This window comes from Trichechus manatus, unplaced genomic scaffold, assembly GCF_000243295.1.
Source record: "Trichechus manatus latirostris isolate Lorelei unplaced genomic scaffold, TriManLat1.0 scaffold00308, whole genome shotgun sequence".
NCBI classification, from domain to species: Eukaryota; Metazoa; Chordata; class Mammalia; order Sirenia; family Trichechidae; genus Trichechus; species Trichechus manatus.
The window spans coordinates 401,365-428,767 of NW_004444244.1; the positions used below are offsets into that span (position 1 = coordinate 401,365).

Consider the following 27,403-nt stretch of genomic DNA (forward strand, 5'->3'; position numbering starts at 1 on the left):
CATAGAATCCTTTACTATTGCAACTTGAGGCTTGAATTTTTTCTTCAGTTCTTTCAGCTTGAGGAATGCCAAGCATGTTCTTCCCTTTTGGTTTTCTATCTCCAGCTCTTTGCACATGTCATTATAATACTTTACTTTGTCTTCCTGAGCTGCTCTTTGAAATCTGTTCTTCCTTTTGCTTTAGGTACTTGACGTTCAAGAGCAAGTTTCAGAGTCTCTTCTGACATTCATTTTGGTCTTTTCTTTATTTCCTGTCTTTTTAATGATCTCTTGCTTTCTTCATGTATGATGCCCTTGATGTCATTCCACAACTTGTCTAGTGTTCGGTCATTAGTGTTCAATGCGTCAAATCTATTCTTGAGATGGTCTCTAAATTCAGATGGGATATACTCAAGGTCGTACTTTGGCTCTCTTGGACTTGTTCTAATTTTTCTCAGTTTCAACTTGAACTTGCGTAGGAGCAATTGATGGTCTGTCCCATAGTCAGTCCCTGGCCTTGTTCTAACTGATGATATTGAGCTTTTCCATTGTATCTTTCCAGAGATGTAGTCGATTTGATTCCTGTGCATTCCTTCTGGCAAGGTCCATGTGTATAGTTGCCGTTTATGTTGGTGAAAAAAGGTATTTGCCATGAAGAAGTCATTGGTCTTGCAAAATTCTATCATGTGATCTCTGGCATCATTTCTATCACCAAGGCCATATTTTCCAACTACTGATCCTTCTTCGTTTCCAGCTTTCACATTCCAATCACCAGTAATTATCAATTCATCTTGATTGCATGTTTGATCCATTTCAGACTGAAGAAGTAGGTAAAAATCTTCAATTTCTTCCTCTTTGGCCTTAGTGGTTGGTGTGTAAATTTGAATAATAGTCATATTAGTTGGTCTTCCTTGTAAGCGTACTGATATCATCCTATCACTGACAGCGTTGTACTTTAGGATAGATCTTGAAATGTTCTTTCTGACGATGAATGCAATGTCATTCCTCTTCAAGTTGTCATTCCTGGCATGGTAAACCATATGCTTGTCTGATTCAAAATGGCCAATACCAGTCCATTTCATCTCACTGATGCCTAGGATATTGATGTTTATGCGTTCCATTTCATTTTTGACGATTTACAATTTTCCTAGATTCATAGTTCGTACATTCCACGTTCTGATTATAATGGATGTTTGCAGCTGTTTCTTCTCATTTTGAGTCTTGCCACAACAGCAAATGAAGGTCCCGAAAGCCTTACTCCATCCACGTCATTAAGGTCGACTCTACTTTGAGGGGGCAGCTCTTCCCCAGTTGTCTTTTGAATGCCTTCCAAGCTGGGGGGCTCATCTTCTGGCACTGTGTCACTGCTATTCATACGGTTTTCACTGGCTAATTCTTTTCAGAAGTAGACTGTCAGGTCCTTCTTCCTAGTCTGTCTTAGTCTGGAAGCTCAGCTTAAACCTGTCCACCATGGGTGACCATGCTGGTATCTGAATACTGGTGGCATAGCTTCCAGCATCACAGCAACTCGCAAGCCCCCACAGTACGACAAACTGACAGACATGTGGAGGATCTTGCCAATACTATAGTCAATTCCTGAGTAGTCTTCCCTTTTTGGAGCCAATTCTAACTCTTTTAAATTATAGCAATAGAGTACTTTTAATATATGGTAGACATTACTGTTTTTTTTCCAAATATATATATAGGAATGAAGATCACAATGAAGATTACAATTGTCCTGTTGAGTAAGTCAATACAAAATAAAAAACAAAGAGAAAACAGGCACAGAAACTTGTTGAGGTTGTATTATGAATATTGTCAAAGATCGAATCATCCTTCAAAAGCCATAGAAGTCTTTGACTGTTCAAGTCTTTTAAAGGTCATACACCACAAAATGTGATTTTCTTCAGTTTTTTCTCCCTTTAATCCCTAGTATATTTTACAACTTTTAATGCTATTGTGAATGCAAGTTATTTTTCTTAATATCATTGGGATAAAAGTAATTCGTGTCGTATTTTCCAAGATAACGTTTTCTGAGAGGATAGTCATGAATATTGTGCGTATGTGATCACGTTTATGTAAAATATTGAGCCCAGGTGGCACAGTGGTTAAGAGTTCGGCTGCTAATGAAAAGGTCAGCAGTTCTAATCCACCAACCACTCCTTGGAAACCCTATAGAGCAGCTGTCGTTTGTCTTATCCGGCGACTCCACTGCAATGTTTTTTTTTTGTGTGTGTGTGTGTGTGCCTTATGGTTAAGCATGTAAGTCTCACAGCAAGAGGTGAAGCTGTGTTCAATGTTTCTTTCCTTCTTTTGGTTGGTGTGTGTTTTCTGATTTTCCTAAAATGTTACTATGTAATTCTTGGAGGTTAGTCTCGTAAAATGTATTATAATAAAATATTAATAATAATTTTCGTATCCCAGGAGAAGCCCTGCTGTTCGTGCATACTTTTGTTTGTGTTGCTGGTTTGTCCTTCCAGCGTAGTTCTTGTCCCCGCATGTGCCCCTAAGCAGCACGGCAATTTAGCGCGGGCCCGGGCACGTGCGAAATCCCACGTGCCACTCGCTCCGCCCGCTTCATAGGCTACACCTTATCCCGCGGGGGCTGACGGGAGCTGGCGTTCCCGGCGGCCTGTGCGCAAGTAATCTCCCGGGCGTGGTCTTCGCGCTTGGCTGCCTCCCGCGGACATGGTAGCAGCCGGTCCAGGTGTTGCTGCCGAAATGCGCGTCCGGCGCGGCCGTGGAGGCTGCGGGGGTGCGTGGAGGGTATAGCGCGGTGAAGGGGGCCCGCGCGGCTAGGGCTGCGGGAGCCGTGGGGTTCGAAAACGGGCGGGCGCGGACGGGCGAGTTGGGAGCGTGGCCCGTCAGGGGCGCCGGGAAAGGCCCGGCCCGCCAGAGAGAGCGCGGTCGCCAGCCCCTTCCTTGAGGCGCCGCTGGGCGCGTTCCATGGAGGGGGCGGGGCGCTGACCCGGGTTCGATTCCGCGGCGCTCCTCAGGGAAGACCTAGCTCCTTCTGTCGGCTTCTCTGCTCTTAGAACGACGGCATATGTAAAGCATTAAGCCTAGTTCTTGGTAGTTAATGATTAAAGAGCTGTTACTTTCAATTGATAATTCTTTGACTTTTCACAACCGTGAGGTGGGGATAACTAGCCCACTTTAGCAAATACGAAAACAGGCTCGGATAGGTGACTGATATACCCAGGATCACACACCAGCAGGTGAGGGAGTAGGATGGAAATCCAGATCTGTCCAAATGCCATGTTGCTGCTAATGGGACACTCCGCCTCGATGCCAGCATTAGGCCTTTCACACTCCCGAGTGGCACAGGTGCCTTTTGGCTACTCTCGGGTGGCCTGGGTTCAGAGTTCGGTAATTGAGGGTGTGCTCTCCTCCTACTTTTCTAGCTTGGGTGTCCAGCTGTCCTGGTTTGACCCTATAGAAGGTCTCGTCTGGGATTCTAGGGACAGCGACTATCCAGAGTCAGATTAGGGGTCTTGTATAAAGGTTCCAACTAAATGATTTTGTCCTCTAGGTCCCCGACCCATCTCCCTTGGAACCAAGCAGTTCTAGGGAGATAAAAGGGAAGGCACTGAAGGAACCAGAATCCTACCTGGAAGAAGACACGTCAGTGACCTTAGATCTCTCACCAGAGCTTCAGAGCAGAAGTGGAAGAGCCCCCGAAGGAAGAGATTCTAGATTTACAAGGCTAAAAGCAATTTTTGATCCCCATGTGCCAAATGAGCAAGACTTCAGAAGCCATATCTGAAGCCATCACAGCTTTGTGACAGTGGAAGGTCAGAGCCAGGCCTCAGCAGGGAGGTGGGCTGGCTGAGAGAGGTGAGTGAAGGGTGGCTGCTTGAGCTGTACAGGAAATGTCACTTCTTTGTGGCTGCTTGGCCTGGCCAGGAGGAATCCTCACCATGGTTGAGGAAGTTCTATTTAACCCTCCCTGCACAGCCTACTGTTCTCCCTGGGCAGCAGCCTCTGAAAGGTTGGCAGTTTGAACCTACCCAGTGGCACTGTGGAGGAAAGGCCTGGTGATCAGCTTTTGTAAAGATTACAGCCACCCAAATCCTATGGAGCAGTTCTACTCTGTAACACATGGGGTCGCCATGAGTCGGAATCCGCTTGATGGCAACGGGTTTTTTTTTAAGACCCACACATCTTTTGTTCTCCACTCACATTTACAGATCCTGAGCTCGAATATGGTTTCTGTCCATATATTTGGCATTATTCTGATCTTAGAACCACAAAATGATAGTGCAGGAAGGGTATACAAGGTTTGTTTATTTCTGCCTCTCATCAAAGTTGAAGAATATGGAGCCTGAGAGAGTAAAATAATTCTTCTGAGTCACTCATTTGTTACTGATTAAGCCAAGAGTGTCTTGGTTTCTTGATTCCAAAGATGTCTTCTTTGCACACTTAAAAGAAGTTTCTTATCAAAAGATTATGAAATTATAATCTGCTTAGAACAAGCATTTAAAAAAATCTCAGATTAAAGCACTCATTTTCTTTTTCAGAGTTTCTATAAATTATTCAACTTTAACAGTATTCTCAGTATTAATGGGAGAACAGATGAATAATACAGTCTGGGTGTCTGTGAATTGGTTCTGTGGTTTAATTTTTTTGTATGTGCCTCAGTAAGAGGGAGACATAAATTGTTAATAAATCAGTGGGGTGCATATCCTTGCTTTCCCCCAGTGAAAAATTGGATGTCTAAGCTCTGTGTGATCTTGTTAGAGATACATCTCCACATTGTTCAAACAGCCTCTTCTGTGAGTGTTGAGGCAGGTGACTCCAGGACTTGCAGGCAGGCCAAGTCATTTCTGACTTCATTCTTCCTTCCTTCTCCCCCAGCTCCACTGTCACACTTCTCCACAGCTTTCCAGAACCAGCAGAAAATGAACAGATCTCAGGTTAGTTATTTTTATTCCCTACTTTATTTACAGTGATTTGTATGAGGATTTTATTTTATTGTTGTGCTTTAAGTGAAAGTTTATAATTCAGGTTAGTCTCTCATACAAAAATTTATACATAAATTGTTATGTGACCCTAGTTACCCACCTCCCCACCCCCCACCGTATTGTGACAGCACACCCCTCTTTTCCACCCCGGATTTCCCGTGTCCATTTAACTAGCTCCTGACCCTCTCTCCCTTCTCATCTCACCTCTGGACAGGAGCTGCCCATTTAGTCTCATGTGTGTACTTGAGCTGAGAAGCACACTTCATGAGTATCATTTTACGTGTGTGAGAATTTTAAATGTGAGAACGTTAGGATGGAAATATAGAAATTGATACAGATCAACAGGGAAAATATGTAGTAGCAGATTAATAACAGAATGATGTCATACAGTGTGTAGATACATACACATTTTATAATCTCACAGTTATCAAAATTGAGCTGCAAATTTGTCTCTGATCTTCCTGATAGTTATGGCAAAGCGCAGACATTTTCTGTTACGTGGGTTACGTTTTCCATGAGGAGAAGCTATATCAGTTGTTAATGGGACATGAAGACTTCCTGGCATTGAAGTCTAAAAAACGTTTCTTTCTTGCACTGCATATAAGTGTACAACCTTCCAATAACTTCCCTGAATGCAGTGCAGCCTCTTTCATTTGGTAATTCTTCAGTGGAAGCAGAGGACTCTAGAGCTGAGGAAGAACTCAGTGAATGTAGATTTTCAGGGAATCAGAACATCATGGTTCTGTGCTGTCCAGTACAGTAGCCACTAGTCATATGTGGATATTTAAATTTAATTAACAATTAAAATTTAGTTTCTGAGTTTCTGCAGCAGCATTGTAAGTACTTAGTTGCCACATGTGGCTGGTGGCTATCATATTGGGCAGCACTGCCCTAGACCATTTTTCTGATATTCCTGCTTGCTGCAGGAATAACACCTAGAATATCTGAAGGAAGGAATGGAATGCATCTCCTTGAGATTATTTCTGTAAGTGATCCACCCCCTTCACCATTTAGGCTGTATTTATGGTTGGCACAGACAGTTGAGAGTGATAATCTCTGGCACTTGTGTTTGTGATTCTAACTCAGACCATTCTTCCTTTTTCCTTTCTGCTTCCCTTAATCTCTTTGGTAAGTCACAATGATGTAATTATAGACAAAGATGGATGTTGTCTAGTGCCTCCTGTGTCACTGACACTACTTACTGAGCAGTTTCTCCTGAGAGTCTTCTTTATGGTTTCTGTGACACCACGCTGCTGGCTCTGTGCCTTTGTCTGAATGTTCTGTTTTGTGGTGCTTTCATCATCTTGCCCTGAAACATTGTTATCCCCAGGTGACTACCCTGGTTCCTCTATTTCTTCCTCTTCCTGTTGTCCCTAGCAGATTCCATCTTCTCTGTGGTTGTAGCTGGAAGCAGTTTCTGGGATTCCAGAGTCTGTCCGTCCTGTCTGGTCCTTGGCTTCAGCTAGGACAGACGTGCACTTTGTTGCTGTCCTCTCTGTGTCACTTGTCCAAAAGGTATCCCAGCTCAGCAGATCCAGCATGAAAACGCTCAGGTTCTTTTATTCTTTGTCAAATGTTAACTCCACTTAGCCAGTCATCCAAGTGACAGAGAGCAAGATTTGTCCTAAACCGTTCCCTATCTCAGTTCCCAGTCCATCTACTCAGTCATTTACTTTTGTTCCTTTTAAATTCTTTTTTTTTTTTTTTTGTAATTAAATGAAGTTTACATTTCAAGTTAGTCTCCCATACGGAATTTTTTTTACATACATTGTTATGAGACCCTAATTGCTCACCCCATTCTGCGACAGCACGCTCCTCCTTTCTGCCCCTGATTTCCCATGACCATTCAACCAGCTCTTCTCTCTGCCTTCCCGTCTCACCTCTGGACAGAAGCTGCCCCTTTGGTCTCTTGTACCGACTTGACTAAGAGGCACGCTCTTCATGAGTATCACTTTATGTTGTTTCCTTTAAATTCTTAATACTTCGTAAATCTTTTCTCTCTCATCCCTTCTACTCCACCATACCTTCATCTCCTCTTCTCTGGATCACTCTGCGTACCTCTTTTTTCTAGCACCTCAAGCCTGTTTTCAACAATTTGTCTAAAATGTTGATCAGTCACTGTTGAGAATAGCACTTCATCGATTTCCAGACATCTGCAGTGTAAAGTCCACGCTCCTGTGACATACAAGGCTGCTACTGACATAATGACAAGTTCCCATTGTCAGATACCTACCATGGCCTGTCTATTACTGAACAATGAATTACTGCAACTGTGGTGTGTTATGTTTCTACTGTGGATTGCCTTGTTTATAAGTCTATTTTTTTCTATTTTTGGTAAGAATTCTTTATGTAATTCGGATAGTAATCTTTTTTCTCTAATTTGTATTGCACATATTGTTCCTTAGTATTTTCCTTGTTCTTAACAAGGGAATACCTTAGGTAATAAAATTTTAAATTGTGATACACTTAATGGATTTTTAAGATTTTTAAAAGAATTTCTTTTGATAAGATCATGATGATATCCTGCTGTATTTTTGTCTAATAATAGTAAAGTCTTGTTTTTTTCAAAATATTGTTAATCTATCTAATCTCTTTATATTTTTAGTGTGTTGTGCGGATGGGGTTTATTTTTTCCATAGGAAAGCCAGTTGCTCTGTATCCAATTATTATTTTCATTTCCTCAGTGAACTGTAAAGTTATATATGCATGTATTTCTTTTTAAATTTTTTTTATTGTACTTTAGATGAAGGTTTACGGAACAAATAGTTTCTCATTAAACAGTACACATATTGTTTTCTGACATTGGTTAACAACCCCACAACATGTCAACACTCTCCCTTCTCAACCTTAGGTTGCCTATTACTAGCTTTCCTGTCCGCTCCTGCCTTCTAGTCCTTGTCCTGGGCTGTTGTGCCGCATTAGTCTCGTTTTGTTTTATGGGCCTGTCTAATCTTTGGCTGAAGGGTGAACCTTGGGAGTGACTTCATTACTGAGCTAAAAGGGGGTTCAGGAGAAACTATATCAATTGTTAATGGGACATGAAGACTTCCTGGCATTGAAGTCTAAAACGTTTCTTTCTTGCACAACCTTCCAATAACTTCCCTGAATGCAGTGCAGCCTGTTTCCGGGATTCTCCAGTCTCTGTCAGGCCAGTAAGTCTGGTCTTTTTTTTTGAGTTAGAATTTTGTTCTACATATTTCTACAGCTCTGTCTGGGACACTGTTTTGTGATCCCTGTCAGAGCAGTCGGTGGTAGCTGGGCACCATCCCGTTGTACTGGACTCAGTCTGGTGGAGGCCCTGGTGGTTGTAGTCCATTAATCCTTTGGACTGATCTTTCCCTTGTGTCTTACTTTCTTCATTCTCCTTTACTCCCAAAGGAGTGAGACCAGTGGAGTATTTTAGATGGCTGCTCACAGGCTTTTAAGACCCCACATGCTATTCACCAAGATAGAATGTAGAACATTGTCTTTATAAACTGTGTTATGCCAGTTGAGCTAGATTTTCCCCGAGACCATGGTCCCCACAGCCCTCAGCCCAGCAGTTCAGTCCCTCAGGGAGTTAGGATGTGTCTGTGGAGCTTCCATGACCTTACCTTGTACAGCTTGTGCTGGCTTCCCCAGTATTGTGTACTGTCTTACCCTTCACCAAAGTTACCATGTATCTATTATCTATTTAGTATTTCCCCCCTACCACTCCCCTCCCTCCTAACCATCAAAGATTGTTTCTTTTTTTGTGTAAACCTTTTCATGAATTTTTACAGTGGTGGTCTCATACAATATTTGTCCTTTTGTGATTCACTTACTTCATTCAGCATAATGCTCTCCGGATTCATCCATGTTATGAGATGCTTCTCAGATTCATCATTGTTCTTTATCGTTGGATAATACTCCATTGTGTGTATTTACCGTAGTTCGTTTATCCATTCATCTGTTGCTGAGCATCTAGGTTGTTTCTAACTTTCTGTTAGTGTGAACAATGCTGCAGTGAACATGGGTGTGCATATGTCTGTTCACGTGATGGCTCTTATTTCTCTAGGATATATTCCTAGGAGTGCTTTACTGGACCACATGGTATTTCTATTTCTAGCTTTCTAAGAAAGTGCCATATCGTTTTCCAAAATGGTCGTATCATTTTGTATTCCCACCAGCAGTGCATGATAGTTCCGATCTGCCCACAGCCTCTCCAATATTTGTTATTTCCAGTTTTTTTGATTTGTGCCAGTAATGCCAGTGTGAGATGGTATCTCATAGTGGTTTTGATTTGCATTTCTCTAATGGCTAGTGATTGAGAGCATTTCCTCATGTGTCTGTTGGCCGCTTGAATGTCTTCCTTGGTGAAGAGTCTGTTCATTTCCTTTGCCCATTTTTTAATTGGATTATTTGTCTTTTTGTTGTAGAGTGTTGGATTTTCTTGTAGATTTTAGAGATTAGACCTTTGTCTGATTTTTAATGTCCAAAAATTTTTTCCCAGTCTGTAGGTTCTCTTTTTAGTCTTTTGGTGAAGTCTTTTGATGAGCATGAGTGCTTAATTTTTAGAAGATCCCAGTTATCTAGCTTATCTTCTGGAGTTGGTGTGTTGTTGCTTATGGTTTGTATTCTGTTAATGCCGTATATTAGGGCCTCTAGCATCGATCCTATTTTTTCTTCTATGAGCTTTATAGTTTTTGGTTTTATATTTAGGTCTTTAATCCATTTTGAATTAGATTTTTTATATGGTGCGAAGTAGGCATCCTGTTTCATTTTTTTGCAGATGGACATCCAGTTTTGCCAGAACCATTTGTTAAAAAGACTGTCTGTTCCCCATTTGATGGACTTTGGGCCCTTGTCGAAGATCAGGTGACTGTAGGTGGATGGCTTTACACCTGGGTTCTCAATTCTGTTCCATTGGTCAATGTATCTGTCATTGTACCAGTACCAGGCTGTTTTGACTACTGTAGCTGTATAGTAGGTTCTGAGGTCAGTTAGTGCGAGACCTCCTACTTTATTCTTTTTCTTCAGTAGTGCTTTACTTATCAGGAGCTTCTTCACTTTCACATAAAGTTAATTATTGATTTTTCCATCTCTTTAAAGAATGTTGTTGGTATTTTGGTTGGGATTGCATTGTATTTGTAAATTGCTCAGGTAGAATTGTCATTTTCACAATGTTGAGTGAACCTATCCACGAGCAGCGTATGTTTTTCCAATTATGTAGATCCCTTTGGGTTTCTTACAGTAGTGTTTTGTAGTTATCTTTGTATAGGTCTTTTACATCTCTGGTTAGATTTACTCCTAAGCATTGTATTTTTTTAGGGGCTATTATAAGTGGTATTGTTTTCCTGGTTTCCTTTTCATTGTTCTCTTTATTGGTATATAAGAATCCAACTGATTTTTGTATCTTGTATCCTGCTGCTCTGCTGAATCTTTCTATTAGTTCCAGTAGTTTTCTCATGGAGTCTTTAGGGTTTTCTATGTATAGTATCATATCATCAGCAAATAGGGACAGTTTAACTTCTTCATTACCAATTTGGGTGCCGTTTATTTCTGTTTTTTGCCTTATTGCTCTAGCTAGGATTTCCAGCACAGTGCTAAATACGAGCGGTGATAAAGGGCATCTTTGTCTTGTTCCTGTTCTCAAGGGGAATGTTTTCAGCCTGTCTCCATTAAGAATGGTGTTTGCTGTTGGTTTTGCATAGATGCCCTTAATTATGTTGAGAAATTGCCCTTCTATACCTATTTTATTGAGAGTTTTTATCAGGATTGGGTGTTGGACTTTGTCCAATGCCTTTTCTGCATCAATGGAGATGATCATTTGATTCTTTTCTTTCCTTTTGTTTATGTGGTGGATTACATTGATTGATTTCTAGTGTTGAGTCTCCTTGCATACCTGGTATGAATCCTACTTGGTCATGGTGTATTATTTTTTCTGATATGATGCTGAACTCTGTTGGCTAAATTTTGTTCAGAATTTTTTTGCATCTATATTCATGAGAGATACTGGTTTGTAATTTTCTTTGTTTGTGGCATCTTTGCCTGGTTTTTGTATCAGGGTTATACTGGCTTTATAGAATGAGTTCGGAAGTGTCGCTTCCTTTTCTGTGTTCTTTAATAGTTTGAGTAGTACTGGTGTAAACTCTTCTCTGAGTGTTTGGTCAAATTCTCCAGTGAAACTGTCTGGGCCAGGGATTTTTTTTGTTGGGAGTTTTTTTTTATTACCTTTTCAATTTCTTCTCTTGTTATGGGTCTGTTAAGATTTTCAACATCACTTTGTGTTAGTTTGGATAGATAGTGTGTTTCTAGAAAGTTATCCATGTCCTCTAGGTTTTCAAATTTGTTGGAGTATAGTTTTTCATAACACTCTGTTATGATCTATTTCATTTCATTTAGGTCTGTTGTAATGTCCCCCATTTCATTTCTTATTTGGGTTTTTTCTTGTTTTTCTTTTGTCACTTTGGCCAGTGGTTTGTTGAGTTTGTTGATCCTTTCAAAGAACCAACTTCTGGCTTTGTTGATTCTTTCTGTTGTTTTTCTGTTATCTATTTCATTTATTTCTGCTCTGATATTTATTATTTCCTTTCTTCTTGTGGCTGTGGACTTTTTTGATTTTCTTTTTCTCTTTGTCCGAGTTCTATAGTTAATGTTTTGATTGTGTCCCTTCTTTTTTGATGTGTGCATCTATTGCTGTAAATTATTCTCTGAGGACTGCCTTGCTGTGTCCCAAAGGTTTTAGTATGATGTGTGTTCATTTTTGTTTGATTCTAGGAATTTTTTGATTCCATCTCTGATGTCTTCTGTTACCCAGTTATTTGTAAGCAGGGTATTATTCAGTTTCCATGTAATTGGTTTTCTTTCCTTGCTCTTCCTGTTGTTAATTTCTACCTTGATGGTGTTGTGGTCAGAGGAGATACTTTGTATTATATCAATGTTTTGAATTTTGTTGAGGGTTGCTCTGTGGCCTAAGATGTGGTCTGTTCTGGAGAACGTTCCATGTGTGTTGGAAAAGAATGTGTACTTTGCAGCTGTTGAGTGTAGTTTTTTATATATGTCTATGAGGTGAAGTTGGCTGACTGTGTCCCTTAGGTCTTATGTATCTTTGTTGAGTTTCTTTCTAGATGTTCTGTCGTTTACTGAGAATGGTGTGTTGAAGTCTCCTACTATTATAGTGGAACTGTCAATTTCTCTTTTCAGTGCTGTTAGAGTTTGTTGTATGTATTTTAGAGTCCTGTCATTGTGTCGGTAGATGTTTATTAGGGTTTTGTCTTCATCACATATCATCTGTTTAGTCACTATATAGTATCCTGCTTTGTCTTTTATAGTGGATTTTGTTTTAAAGTCTCTTTTATCTGAGATTAGTATTGCCACTCCTACTCTTTTTTGGTAGCTGTTTGCTTGATATATGTTTTTCCATACTTTGATTTTTATTAAATTTACATCTTTGTTTCTAAGGTTTGTCTCTTGTAGACAGCATATTGATGGATCCTGTATTTTTATCTCTTCTGTCAATCTCGCTTTTTGAGTGCATTTAGACCATTTACATTCAGTTTAATTACTGATAGGTGTTGAGTTCATTGCTGTCATTTTGTGGTGCTGATGTTTTCTTTGTCCCCTTACTCTCTGGTGCTGAATTCCTTTTGTTTCTGGATTTTTTTTTTCATTTCTTTTGTTTTTGTAGGTTTTGTTTTTTCTGAGACTTTATGTTTTTCTTCTTTATTTTGATGAGAAGGTTAGTTAACTTTCTTTGTGGGTACCTTGTAATTTACCCTTATCTTCCTAGGTTTGAACCAGTTTATTATTACTTGATATCACCTTGCCTTCCTCTCCATTAGAAGGTTCTATACCTACACCGTTTATTCCCTGTTTTTTTATTGTGATGTTCTTGTCATTTATGGATTAACCTCGCTCGTTCCCTGTTTTAATTCTTTTGGTTTTGGATAGTCATTGAGAGTTCATTTCCGAGGTTGGTATCTGGCTGGTACGATCTTGCATCCTAGATTCAGCCTGGGGTCTGATGTTTGTTCTCAGACCGAAGGACTCCGTTTAATAATTCTTGTAGGTTTGGTTTTTATATAGTCCCTTAATTTCTGTTTATTTGGGAATGTTCTAATTTTACCATAATATATGAAGGAGAATTTTGCAGGATATATTATTGTTGCCTGGCAGTTTTTTTCTTTGAAGGTTATATATGTGTATGTATATACACACATGTACATATATGTATACATGCGTATGTGTGTGTGTATATGTGTATATATATATGCCTTCTTGCCTGCATGGTTTCTGCTGAATAATCTGAGCTTGATCTTATCGTTTCTCCTCTGTATGTGAGGTTTCGTTTTTCTTGAGCTGCTCTTGGGATTCGTTCTGTGTCTTTGGTTTTAGCAAGTGATATGATATGCCTTGGTGATTTTCTTTTGGGGTCTATCCTGTATGGGGTTCGTTGAGCTTCTTGGATGGTCAGCTTTTCATCTTTCATGATATTGGGGAAGTTTTCTGTCAGCAGTTCTTCAGTGATCCTCTGTGTTTTCTGCTTTGTCCCCTTTCCGGAACTCCGATCACTTGCAGATTTTTACTTTTAATTGTATCCCACATAATTCTCAGGGTTTCTTCATTTTTCTTCATTCTTTTTTCTGATTTTTCCTGAGTTGTATCCAAGTGTTTGTCTTCCAGTGTTGCTGATCCTGTTTTCCATCGTTTCAAACCTGCTCCTCAGCCCTTCTGTGACACTGTCCATTTCTGAAATCTTGTTTATCTTTTGGATTTCTAATTACTGTTTTTGTATGACTTCTAGTTGTGAATTTATTTTGTCATTTTTTTCCTGTATTATTTTCCTAAATTCTTCCATTGTTTTGCCTGTATTTCCCATGAATTTATCTGACTTTTCTACAAATTTGTCTATTTCCTCATTTTTGTCTGCGTTTTGTTTCAACTCTTGGATAGCTCTGAATATTAGAGACGTGAATTCCCTATCCATTACTTCTAGTGCCTTTTCTTCTATTGGAAACTCATCTGGTGTTTTTTCTTTTTGGATACCTACTGGAACCATCCTGTCCCTTTTTTTTATGTTTTGATATTGCCTCCTGGGTTCGGGACATTCAGTTGTTATTTTCCTCGTTTATTGATTGTAGATTTTTTGTTTCATTCTGCTTTTTTGTTTTATTTGGTTATGTCTGAGCAGGCAGGCTGTGCATTCTTTGTTGTTTGCTCCTCTGTGGGCACCACACTTTTCACCTCCTTGTGCAATGGGCAGGGTCAGTCGCTCAGCTGTGGTGCAGCAGGGCAGGTCCAGGTGAAGGTGAGTGGGATGGGTTGTTTGTGACATGTACGAGGGCCGACAGGGTGGGCTGGGAGTCAGTGCAGGCAGGTTCTGGTAGACTGTGCCTGTGCTGCTTGGAGGTGTGATGTTCAGTGCACGGTGCAGGTAGGCAGGAAGTGGGGGGAGATTGTGGTGTGTGAAATTAATATAGGTATGGGAAAGGGGAGAGAGAGGAGAGAGAAATAGCGAAAAACAAACAAAAACGAAGTGCTAAAGGAGCTTGCTGTTGGAGTGGAGAGATGAAAACCGAGAAATGGAGAAAAACAGAAAGGAAAAAAATGAAAAGGAAAAAAAAATTAGAAAGAGAAACAAAGCCCTCAGGGAACCCATCTGTGCCGGTGCAAAGCCTCTGGTAGCGGCTCGCAGGCTGTGAAGTACAGCCTGGGTACAAGAGATAGAAGTGTCATACACTGCCAGATGTTTAGGAGACAGGAAGAGAAGGTAAGTATAGAGATACGAGAGACTGAGAAATGAAGAAAGACAAAAATGAAAAAAGAGAGAAAAGAAAAAAAAACCGAAAAGGAAGTGCCCCCAGGGATCGTACCTCGCAGTTGTGCAGACGAGGGAAGTAGCTCCCAAGCCACGAAGTACAGCCCAGCTAGAAGGAGTTCCCAAGCCTAGAAAAGAAAGAGAAAAACAAAACAACAAATCAAAACAAAACAAAACGAAAGCCCCAGGGAACCCACCAGCATAGCAGTGCAGGCCGGGAAGCAGTTCCACAGTTGAGCAGGATTTTACAGTCTTTGAGGAAGAAGCAAAGATAGCATACAGAGCCAGGTATTTGAGAGAAAGGAGGGGGAGGTGGTGAGCAGTATGGAAGAAACCAAAAGAAGCGAAAAAAAGCAACACCAGCAACAAATGGCACTCAGGGAGCCGACCAGCGTGGGCGGGTGGAATCCAAGCGGCACAGGGATGAAGCTGGTGCCTCCTGTCCAAGGGATTGTGGCCCCAGGAAACAGAAGAGGGTGAGTGGGAGTGATGAAAGGTGGGGTGGTAGAAAAGCATATATCACTGTTTACCAGTTGTTCTGTCTCCTGCGGCGTCCTCCATGAAGCTGCTTTCCCGTACTCACTGTTAGCTGATCTCCAACAGGAGTCCTAGATGGCGAATCCATGCTGTGTTAGCTAATAGGGGACCTCCACTCGTAACTCTCCTCGCTGTCTGTTCTTTGTTAATTTCTTACTCAGTTTGGTCCTTGGCTGAGTTCTTTATCTCTTCATTTGATCCTTAGGGTTCCAGGATTGACGTTTGTCTCTGACTTAGTTTTTCGGGTCTTTGCTGTTTAGGGACTGCATGTTGCTTCTGTCTGTAGTGCCATGTTGTCTGCCCATATATTTCTTTTGGTGATTTTTAAAATATATTTTTATTGTAATATATATGTAACAAAATATTTACTGTTTCAGCCTTTTTTACGTGTACAATTCAGTGATATTAATTAGGTTCATCGTGTTGTGCAGCGATTTATTTTGTTCATTTAACCTGTTTGTTTTTTTTCCTGCCCAAACTGTACATTGGTTAATTACGTGGAGCTTTAAAGTGTCTTGAGAACTTTTTGTTCAAGCTGCTGCTTCCCTCCACTATTCTTTTTCAGATTTATCTTGTTTATGCTTTTTCTTATTGCCTAATATTTGTTAGAACGTCTGAATTCTGCTCTAGTTTAATAAATTTATTTCCTTTTAAGTGGTGAATGTATGTTCAGTTAGTTTAAAGGTCTTTTCTGAAGTGTTTAGAAAAGACTGTGCCGTTTTTTAAAAAAAAATTTGTTGTGGTGAAACGTATAACAAAAAATTTGCCCATTTTGACCATTTTTATATATACAACTTAGTGACATTAATTACATACACAATGCTGTGCTGTTATCACCACTATCCATTTCCTGAAGTTTTATATTACCCTAAAGAGAAATTCCCTCCTCCGTTAGCAAAAATGCCCGTTCCTCTCTCCCACTAGCCCCTAGTAACCGCTGATAAACTTTGTCTCGAAAAGTATTTGTTTACTTTATATATTTCATGTAAGTGGGAACATACAGTATTTGTCCTCTTGTGTCTGACTTATTTCACTCAGCATAATGTTTTCACAGTTCATCCTTAGCATAGCATGTATCAGAAATTCACTTTTCTTTGTGGCTAAAGGACATTCCATTGTATGAATATACCACATTTTTTTTAACCATTCATTTCTTTATGGACACTTGAGTTGTTTGCACCTTTTGGCTATTGTGAATAATGCTGCAGTGAACATTGGTGTACTTGTGTCCGTTTTGACTCCCTTCTTTCAAGTCTCTTGGGTATATGCCTAGCAATGGAATTGCTGTGTTACATGGTAATTCTGTGTGTGTTTTTGAGGAACTACCAAACTTTTCAATAGTGCTGTACTATTTTACATTCCTACCAGCAATGCACAAGTGTTCTAATTTCTCCACATCCTCCCAAACACTTGTTAATTTTCCATTTTTCTGATCATAGCTATCCTGGTGGGTGTGATGTGATATCTCATTGTGGTGTTGATTTGCATTTCCATAATTACTAATGGGGGCAGTGATGGTTCAGTGGTAGAATTCTTGCCTTCCATATGAGAGACCCGAGTTTGATTCTCAGCCAGTGCACCTCAACGGTAGCAGCCACCACCTGTCTGTTAGTAGAGGCTTGTGTTTTGCTGTGATGCGGAACAAGTTTCAGCAGGGAGTCCAGACTAAGATGGACTAGGAAGAAAGACTTGGTGATCTACTTCTAAAAAATCAGCCAGTGAAAGCTGTGGATCACAGTGGTCCAATCCTGTTGTGCTTGGGGTCTTGGGGTCCCTATGAATCAGGGACCAACTCGGCAGCAGGTAATAGGAACAAGGACTAATGACGTTGAACTTCTTTTCATGTGCTTGTTGGCCAGTTGTATATCTTCTTTCTTGAAATATCTATTCAAATCCTTTGCCCATTTTTTAATTGGGTGTTTGTCTTTTTGTTGTTGAATTGCAGGAGTTCCTTATGTATTCTGGATATTAAATCCTTATCAGATACATAGTTCCCAGATATTTTCTCCCATTCTGTAGGTTGTGTCTTCACTTTCTTGATAAAGTCCTTGGATGAACAAAAGTTTTTCATTTTCATGAAGTTCTGTTTATCACTTTTTTCTGTGTTGCTTGTGCTTTTCATGTCATATCTAGGAATTCATTGTCAAAAACAAGGTCTTGAAGTCTTACCCTGATGTTTTCTTTTAAGAGTTTTATGGGTTTAGTTCTTATATTTAGATCATTGATCCATTTTCTGTTGATCTTTGTGGTGTGAAGTGTGGGTTCAACTCCATTCTTTTGCATATGAAGATCCAATTTTCCTAGCACCATTTCTGAAGAGATGATTCTTTCCCCTTTGAATAGACTTAGCACCCTTGTCAAAATCATTTGGCCATAGATAAAATGGGTTTATTTGTGAACTCTCAATTCTAGTCCGTTTGTCTATATGCCTATCCTTATACCAGTACCTTATTGTTTTGATTACTGTAGCTTTATAATATTTTTTGAAGTCAGGATATGTGAATGCTGCTTGGTTCTTTTTCAAGCTTCTTTTGACTGTTTGGTGCCCCTTGCAATCCCATATGAAAAGCTTATGCTTTTTATTCTTTCAATCCAGGGCTTCTCACCTCAGCACTATTGAAATTTTGAGCGTGTCCTGAAATTTTGAGCATCCCTGGCTTCTACCCACTAGATGCCAGTAGCATCCCTCCATCTCTGACAACGAAAATGTCTTCAGATATTGCTAGATGTCCTCTGGGAACTAAAATCACCCTTGTTAAGAGCTGCTTCTTTAATCTATTTATCGGATTAAACTACTGTTTATTTTTATGGGTTTTTCAGTTCTAAACTATTGTTGTGTTTGTCAGTAATATGTATGTTTCTTTTTATGCATTCATAAATTGGGTTTGCTAAAATTTTAGTCAAGATATTTATGTGTTCTCAAGTGTAATCAGCTTATTATTTTCGTATCTGTGGTCCATGTGTGATGTTTGATATCATGGTTGTAGTACTTTATAAAATGAATTTGGAAGCTTTCCTCTGTTTCTGTTTTCTTAAATAATTAGTATAAGAAAGTTATTTCAGTTGCTTGGGGTTTTTTTTTTTGTAAACATAGCCCAGAACCCTGGGTCTCATGGCATGTTTATCATTCAGTTTGGTTATTTACATGCTTATTAAAGTTTCTATTTCATTTAAGATTTCAGATTTATTTGCATAAATGTGTTTATAGTTCTGTCATGGTTTTCTAAAGGATTTCATCTAACTGTGATTATGACTCTTTGATTGTGGTTTTTTTCAGTTACTTAGTTTTATAGTCACATAATGTGTGTGGTTAGAAGAGGCAAATCTAGAGTGTGGTGGCCCTATTTAAAAGTTCACATATCCTGAGTTGAGGGATGAGTTGCTTTTTTCTTGTGCTGGCATATACCAGATGTTGTGAGAGAGGATGACACGGCTGCCCTCTACCTGTGTACACCAACTATCCTTATTTGTTTGTTGTATTTTAAACATTTCTTTTTTAGTTTTTGATATATAGTATGTTCACACTGTTTAAAAATATAAAAGCACTATAAAAACATGTATCAGGGAGTCTTATTTGTTTCCTCCACATCTTTCTCCCACATCTCCTTATATTAGCTTCTTGTATATCCTTTCATTATTTCGTTGTGCAGACAGGGAATTCTCTTTCTTGCACAGAAGGTAGCTGGCTGTTCATACTTTCTTGTACCATGTTTTATTTCCCTTAATTTGTTTTGGAGATTTTTTTCTAATTAGTAAAGATCTTTCTCATTCTTTTAATATAATTCTGTCATATTCCGTTATGGGGATATAGGTTATTTTATAACTTGCCTGTTGAAGGACACTGGGTTATTTCCAGTGCTTTGTAAAAGAAATAATACTGCAAGGAGTAAACTTCACAGAAGCTATTAAGTGTGTAGGTATATCTGTAGCATTAACAAGTGGGATTTCTGGGTGAAAGGATAAACGTATTTGTACTTCTCATAAAAATTGCCAAATTTTCCTTCTCAACAGTACTTCAGTCATTCATTCAGCAAATATTTATCCAGCATATACAGTGTACCTGACACTCTTCTAGGTCCCAGAGGAAAAGTTGTGAGTAAAAGATAAATATATCTGCTTTTATGGAGCTCACATTCTAGTCGGGGGGAGGGGGTCAGTGCTGAGATTATAAATAAGGTAAATGTATGGTTTGATAGAATTGTGTAGTGCTGTGCGAAATAAAATAAAGCAGTATAGCTTTCTGGAAAGTGCCAGGAGAGGGATTGTAATTTAACATAGTATATATATAGGCAAAGAGTGTGCTTCAGTGAAAACTTGAGCACTGAAGAATTTTTTAGAAGAGGTGATGGAATGAGTTATTTATGGGAAAGAGAACAACAATTTAAAAGGTCCTGAGGTAGGAGTTTGCTTAGTACAGTCATGCATCACTTAATGTCCACGATACATTCTGTGAAATAGGACCATATGTGATTTGGACATTGTGCAAACACTATGTGATATACCGCTGTGGCCTGTTCTCCGATCAGGATTTCTGAACTGCATTATAGTATAAGCTTTTGGGACCACGGACGTGTATGCAATCGGATGTTACCTAAACAGATGTTATGTGGCATATGGCTTTACTTTTTTTTTTCCTAAATTTTATTTATTTTGTTGTTGAGAATATACACAGCAAAGCATACACCAATTCAACAGTTTCTACATGTACAATTTAGTGACATTGATTACATTCTTTGAGTTGTGCAACCATTCTCGACCTCCTTTTCTAAATTGTTATTCCCTCATTAACATAAACTCACTGCCCCCTAAAACTCATTGCTGTCAAGTTGATTCCGACTCATAGCAACCCTGTAGGACTGAGTAGATACTGCCCCATAGGGTTTCCAAGGAGCAGCTGGTGGATTCAAACTGCTGATCTTTTGGTTAGCAGGCAAGCTCTTAACCACTGTGCCACCAGGGCCCCCTAAGGTTCCTGTTTAATCTTTCGAGTTGCTGTTGTCAATTTGAACCGATATAGATAGTTCTTAAATGAGCATAATGCTCAAGGCAGACCTTTTTTTACTAGTTAGGGTAAACTGTTCAGTTTTAAGAAGACTTCAGGGCATATTTTTGGTTTAAGGTTGAAAGATTATCTCAGGGCAGTAGTTTCAGGGGTTGCTTCATACTTCTTAAGGAACAGTGAGGAGGCTGATGTATTCAGAGCAGAGTAAGCATAAGGTAGAGGAGTAGCATATGAAGCCAGAGAACTGATGACCAGGTCATGTGTAGCCTTCAGGTTATTGTATGATTTTAGCTTTTGCTTTGAATGAGATAGACCATTGTAGGGTTTTGAGCAGAGGTGTGATGTCCTCTGACTTGTAGTTTAGAAGTTTCATCACTTGCTGAATAAAGGACACTGGATTTTTTCCAGTGCTTTGCTCTTAAAAATGATACTGCAAGAAGTAACTTTTATGGCTGCTCTGTTGAAAATAGGTTGTAGTGGGGCAAAGGTAGAAGCACACAGGTTATTGCAATAACCTTGGCAGGAGATATTGAATGTGTAAACCATGGTTTTGGGGTAGAGGAGGTAAGAAGTGGTAAAGCCAATAGAAGGAGAGGGCCTGATACTCCATGTTCTTATTCCCAGGTGTTATTGATTGAATTGTGTCCCCCTCAGATACGTGTTGAAGTACTAACCCTTGTAGGAAATATGACTCTGTTTGGAAATAGGTGTTTTCTTTTGTTATGTTAATAAGGCCATAACAGAGAAGGGTCCTAAATTTAATCACTCAGAATAGATAGAGACACACACTAGGGGAAGACAGATGACAAGGAATGCCAAGAAACTCAAAGGAACTAAGAACTCCCAGGGCTACCAAGGAAAGACCCTCCCCTAGAGCTGATGCCCTGATTTGGACTTTTTTGCTTCCACTGTTTCAGAGGACTGGTGGTGCAGTGGTTAAGTGATAGTTTGATGGTTCGAGCCCACCAGCCATTCAGCTGGAGAAAGATGTGACAGTCTGCTTCCATAAAGATTACAGCATTGGAAACCCTTTGGGGCAGTTCTATTCTGTACTGTAGGGTTGCTGTGAGTCAGACTTGACTTGGTGGCAGTAGGTTAATGGGCATTTCAGAGGGAAATCTGAAGCTAGGATATTTTTCTTTACTTTGTAACTAACCTGCCCATCTGGAAGCTTGTAAGATTTTATTGTTGCCATTCTTAATTAATAAAAAGGTATGTCTCAGTGTGTGTGTGTGTGTGTGTTTTCATTAACCTTGGGTTGGTGGTTTTTTTTCTTACAAAATTTTAAAATATTTCACCCTGCTCTCTTGCTTCCATGGTTTCTCATGAGAAGACCAAAAAAAAAAAAAAAAAACATTACTGTCAAATTGATTGAGACTCAGAATGACCCCATAGGACAGTTTAGAACTGCTCCATAGGGTTTCCAAGGCTTAAGGCTTGATGGAAGCAGACTGCCACATCTTTTCTCCCAGGGAGCGGCTGGTGGGTTAGAACCGCTGAGCTTTCAATTAGCAGCCAAGCACTTAACCACCTCACCACCAGGGCTCCTTTCTGATGAGAAGCCCCGTTAATTTTTACCCTTGTTTTTGTATAGGTGAGGTGTCCTATCATTGTTCTCCCCCCCCATTTTTTTCAAGATTTTCTCTTTGTCTTTTTGCAGTTTGAATATAATATGCCTAGATATTGTGTGTGTGTGTGGGTGTGTGTGTGCGCGCGCGCGCGCATGCACGCGTTTTGTGTTTATCCTGCTTGGTGTTCTTTTAGCTTTCTGAATCTATTGTTAATTTTAGAATGTTCTTGGACATTATTACTTCAAATATTTCTTCTCCGTTCTCTCTTCTGTCTCTGGTATTCCAATTATGTGTATTTTACGTCTTTTGATGTTGTTCCACAGTTCTTGGATATTTTTTGTTCTTTTTTTTTTTTTTCGTGTGTTTTTGTTCCCCCCTCCCACCCCTGTTGACTGTTTTTTCCCACTTAGGTAAGATAGACTGGAGAGGAATTCACTTCCAGCTGGGATTAGATTTCAGAGAGTAGTCCTTTGTTATGGAGAAGACTCTGGGAATATTTTACAATGGTTATTTTTTCCCCCGTTCCCTTTGCCAAGTCAAAGAGTTGGTTTTTGTCAGGTCTTCTCCATGAGAAACTGATGAGGTTCATGGAGGGAAATCCCATGAAAATGGGAGGCCCCACTAAGACTGCTCTCCCCAGGCATCTTAGTCATCTAGTGCTGCCGTGACAGAAATACCACAAGTGGATGGCTTTCACGAAGAGAAATTTATTTTCTCACAGTCTAGTAGGCTAGAAGTCCAAATTCAGGGTGTCAGCTCCAGGGGAAGGCTTTCTCTGTCGGCTCTGGAGGAAGGTCCTTGTCATCATCAGTCTTCCCCCAGACTAGGAGCTTTTCAGCGCAGGAACCTCGGGTCCAAAGGACGTGCTCTGCTCCCGGTGCTCCTTTCTTGGTGGTATGAGGGTCCCCCCCCGCCGCCCCCCGTCTCTCTGCTCACTTCTATCTTTTATATCTCAAGAGATTGCCTCAGGACACAATCTGATCTTGTAGATTGAGTCCTGCCTCACTAACACAACTGTCATGCATCCTCCCTCATTAACATCATAGAGGCAGGATTTGCAACATATAGGAAAATCACACAATACCAGGAATCATGGCCCAGTCAAACTGATGCACACATTTTTGGGGGGACATAATTAAATCTATGACACCAGGTGTTTCTCACTTTAATACTTGTCATGGATTGAATTATGTCCTCCCAAAATATGTGTCAACTTGGTTAGTCCATGATTCCCAGTATTGTGTGATTGTCCACCATTTTGTCATCTGATGGGATTTTCCTGTGTTGTAAACCCTACGTCTGTAATGTTAATGAGGTGGGATTAGTGGCAGTTATGTTAGTGAGGCAGGACTCACTCTACAATTAGGTTGTGTTTTAAGTCAATCTCTGTTGAGATATAAAAGAGAGAAGCAAGCAGAGAGACATAAGGACCTCATACCACCAAGAAACAAGAGCCAAGAGAATAGTGTGTCCTTTGGACCTGAGGTCCCTGTGCTGAGAAGCTCCCCGACCAGGGAAGACTGATGACAAGGACCTTCCCGCAAAGCCAACACCTTGGAGCTGGCACCCTGAATTTGGACTTCTAGCTTCCTAGACTGAGAGAGAATACATTTCTCTTTGTTAAAGCCATCCACTTGTGGTTATAGCAGCACTAGATAACTAAGACGGTGCTTGTCCACACTCAGCCTCTACTAATTTTCAAAACTACTATGTAAGTGTTCTTTATGGCTCCAGCAGTTTATACTCTTAAGTAAACAGATCTCAGCTTGTTTCTTGGTTTCTCCAGATTTTAGCATGGTAGTTTTCCTGCATTCTCAGTTCTCTGATGGGTTCAAGGAAAGTCATTGATTTTTAGTTTGTCAGCTTTTTCTTGTTACAAGGACAGGTGTGATGACTTCCAAGTTCTTTATATGTCAGAGATGAAACTGAAGTCTTTTTCATTAATTGTGAATTCTTTCAGTGAGAACTCAAGTATACTTTCAGCTTAGTAAAACTGTCTTATTTATTCATGATTAGTTCTTTATTTCTTTTCATCAATTTCTCTTAATTACCTGGAAACCTTATTATTTACATGTTAGCTCTTCTGCATATGTCAACCAAAACCATTCTCTTTGTGTACTAATTACTGAGCTTGGACTGCTTTTCTTGGGATTCTGGCTCCTCTTAAATTGGGCTAGTAATTATCTTTTTCATGAGCAAGATTGTATGTTCCCTGAGGACTTTGACGGAACAGGCTCCTTTGGTCTCTTGAGCAGGTGTCACCCAGCAGACTGTAGAGGGCAAGTCAGTTTCTGCTTTTTTTTTCTTTTTTTTGGTGGCTAATAAGCTGGAAACTGTTATTCTTTTAGATGCTCAGTAAAGAAGCTTCAGGCCTCCCAGGACCTCCCATATGGAGCCTTGGTGGCGCAGAGGTTAAGCACTCAGCTGCTAACCGAAAAGTTGGTGATTTGAACCCACCAGCCTCTGCCACCAGCTGCTCCATGGGAGAAATATGTGGTAATCTGCTTCTGTAAAGATTATAGCCTAGGAAACCCTATGGGGCAGTTTCCTGTCCTGTAGGGTTGCTATGAGTTGAAATGGACTTGATGGCATACAACAACATCTTTTGTTCTATGTTGTAGGAAATTTGCACCATTTCCCATATGTGTACATTCTATTTCTGGACTTTGGGTTTTTTTTTTTAATGTATATATATTTTTTATTGTACTTTAGATGAGGGTTTACAGAACAAATAGTTTCTAAGTAAACAGTCAGTACACATATTGTTTCATGACACTGGTTAACAGCCCTACCTATGGCATGTCAACACTCTCCCTTCTCGACCTTGGAGGACGCTTTTTTTTTTTTTTTGTGAAAATGTACATAGCCCAAGTTACACCACTTAAAAAGTTTCTACATGTACAATTCAGTGACATCGATTACATTCTTCAGTTGTGCTGCTGCTGTTCTCACTGTCCTTTTCCAAATTGTTCTATCACCATTGTCTTAAACTCACTGCCCCCTAGGCTTCCTGTCAAACCTTTTGAGTTGCTGTTGTCAATTTGATCTCACATAATTTTTTTTTTACCTTAGATGAAGGTTTGCAGAATAAGTAGTTTCTCATTAAACAGTACACATATTGCCATACGACAATGGTTAACAACCCCAAGACATGTCAACACTGTCCCTTCTCAACCTTGGGTTCCCTGTCACCAGCTTTCCTGTCCCCTCCTGCCTTCTAGTCCTTCTCCCTGGACTGCTGTGCCTCATTAGTCCCGTTTCGTTTTATGAGGCTGTCCAATCCCTGGCTGAATGGTGAACTTCGGGAGTGACTTCACCACTGAGCTAAAAGGGTGTTTGGGGGCCATACTCCTGGAGTTTCTCCAGTCTGCCAGGCCAGTAAATCCGGTCTTTTTTTTTGTGAATTAGAATTTTGTTCTACATCCTTTTCCAGCTCTGTCCAGGACCCTCTGTTGTGATCCCGGTCAGAGCAGTCTGTGGTGATAGCCAGGCACCATCTAGCTGTACTGGACTCAGTCTGGTAGAGGCCGTGATAGCTTTTCTTTGTATCCTGTTCCCTTCATTCTCCCTTGCTTCTGAAGAGGTGAGACCAGTGTAGTATCTTAGATGGCTGCTTAGACGCTACTTACCAAGGTAGAATGTAGAACATTGTCTTTATAAACTGTGTGATGCCAGTTCAGCTAGATGTTCCCCAATACCATGGTCCCCACAGCCCTCCACCCAGCAATTCAGCCCCTCAGTTTGAGTGTGTTTATGGAGCTTCCATGACTTTCCTTGTGCAAGTTGTGCTGGCTTCCCGGGTACTGCATACTGTCTGATCTTTCACCAAAGTTACCACTTATCTGTTGTCTATTTAGTATTCCCCCCCACCCCTCCCATCCCTCGTAACCAACGAAGATTGTTTCTTTTTGTGTATAAACTTTTACATGAAGTTTCACAGGTTCATCATTGTTCTTTATTGTTGCATAATATTCCACTGTGTGTATGTTCCATAGTTTGTTTATCCATTCATCTATTGATGGGCTTCTAGGTTGTTTCCATCTTTTTGCTATTGTGAACAGTGCTGCAATGAATCTGAGTGTGCATATGTCAATTCGTGTGATGGCTCTCATTTCTCTAGGATATATTCCCAGGAGTGGGATTGCTGGATCGTATGGTATTTCTATTTCTAGCTTTCTAAGGAAGTGTCATATCAATTTCCAAAATGGTTGTATCATTTTGCATTCCCACCAGCAAGACATAAGAGTTCTGATCTCCCCGCAGCAGCCTCTCCAACATTTGTTATTTCCAGTAATGCCGGGGTGAGATGGTTTCTCATTGTAGTTTTAATTTGCATTTCTCTAATGGCTAGTGATCAAGAGCATTTCCTCATGTGTCTGTTGGCCGCTTGAATGTCTTTTTTGGTGAAGAGTCTGTTCATTTCCATCGCCCATTTTTTAATTGTATTATTTGTCTTTTTGTTGTAGAGGTGTTGGATTTTTTTGTAGATTTTGGAGATTTAACCTTTGTCTGACTTGTAATGTCCAAAAATTTTTTCCCAGTCTATAGGTTCTCTTTTTACTCTTTTGGTGAAATCTTTTGATGAGCATAAGTGTCTCATTTTTAGAAGATCGCAGTAATCTAGCTTATCTTCTGGGGTTTGTGTGTTGTTGGTTATGGTTTGTATCCTGTTAATGCTGTGCATTAGGGCCTGTAGTGTTGATCCTATTTTTTCTTCTGTGAACTTTATAGTTTTTGGCTTTATATTTAGTTCTTTGATCCAAATTGAATTAGTTTTTGTGTATGGTGTGAAGTATGGGTCCTGTTTTGTTTTTTTGCAGATGGACATCCAGTTCTGCCAACACCATTTGTTAAAAAGACTGTTCCCCATTTGATGGACTTCGGGCCCTAGTTGAAGATCAGGTGACTGTAGGTGAATGGATTTACATCTGGGTTCTCAATTCTGTTTCATTGGTCAATGTATCTATCGTTGTATCAGTCCCAGGCTGTTTTGACTACCGTAGCTGTATAGTAGGTTCTGAAGTCAGGTAGGGTGAGTCCTCCAACTTTATTCTTCTTTTTCAATAGAGCTTTACCTACCTGGGGCTTATTCCCTTTCCATATAAAGTTAATGATTAGTTTTTCCATCTCTTTAAAGAATGTTGTTGGTATTTGGATTGGGATTGCATTGTATTTGTAAATTGCTTTGGTTAGGGTTGTCATTTTCACAATGTTGAGTGAACCCATCCACGAGCATGGTATGTTTTTCTATTTATGTAGATCGTTTTTGGTTTCTTGCAGTAGTGTTTTTGTAGTTTTCTTTGTATAGGTCTTTTACATCCCTGATTAGATTTATTCCTAAGTATTTTATTTTCTTATGGGCTGTTGTAAATGGTATTGCTTTCCTGATTTCCTTTTCATCGTTCTCTTTATTGGTGTGTAGGAATCCAACCGATTTTTGTATGTTTATCTTGTATCCTGCTACTCTGCTGAATCTTTGTTAATTCCAGTAGTTTTTCTCGTGGAGTCTTTAGGGTTTTCTATGTATAGTATCATATCATCTGTGAACAGGGATGGTTTAACTTCTTCATTA

The 27,403-nt window shown here is 39.9% G+C and overlaps 2 pseudogenes; one reads left to right on the forward strand and one right to left on the reverse strand.

Annotated features, from left to right (window-relative positions):
* LOC101358204 (E3 ubiquitin-protein ligase RNF138 pseudogene) overlaps positions 1–3,901 on the reverse strand; it is a 29,513-nt pseudogene extending 25,612 nt beyond the window's left edge.
* The window catches only part of LOC105756964 (zinc finger protein 33B-like), a 45,699-nt pseudogene continuing 21,817 nt past the window's right edge, over positions 3,522–27,403 (forward strand).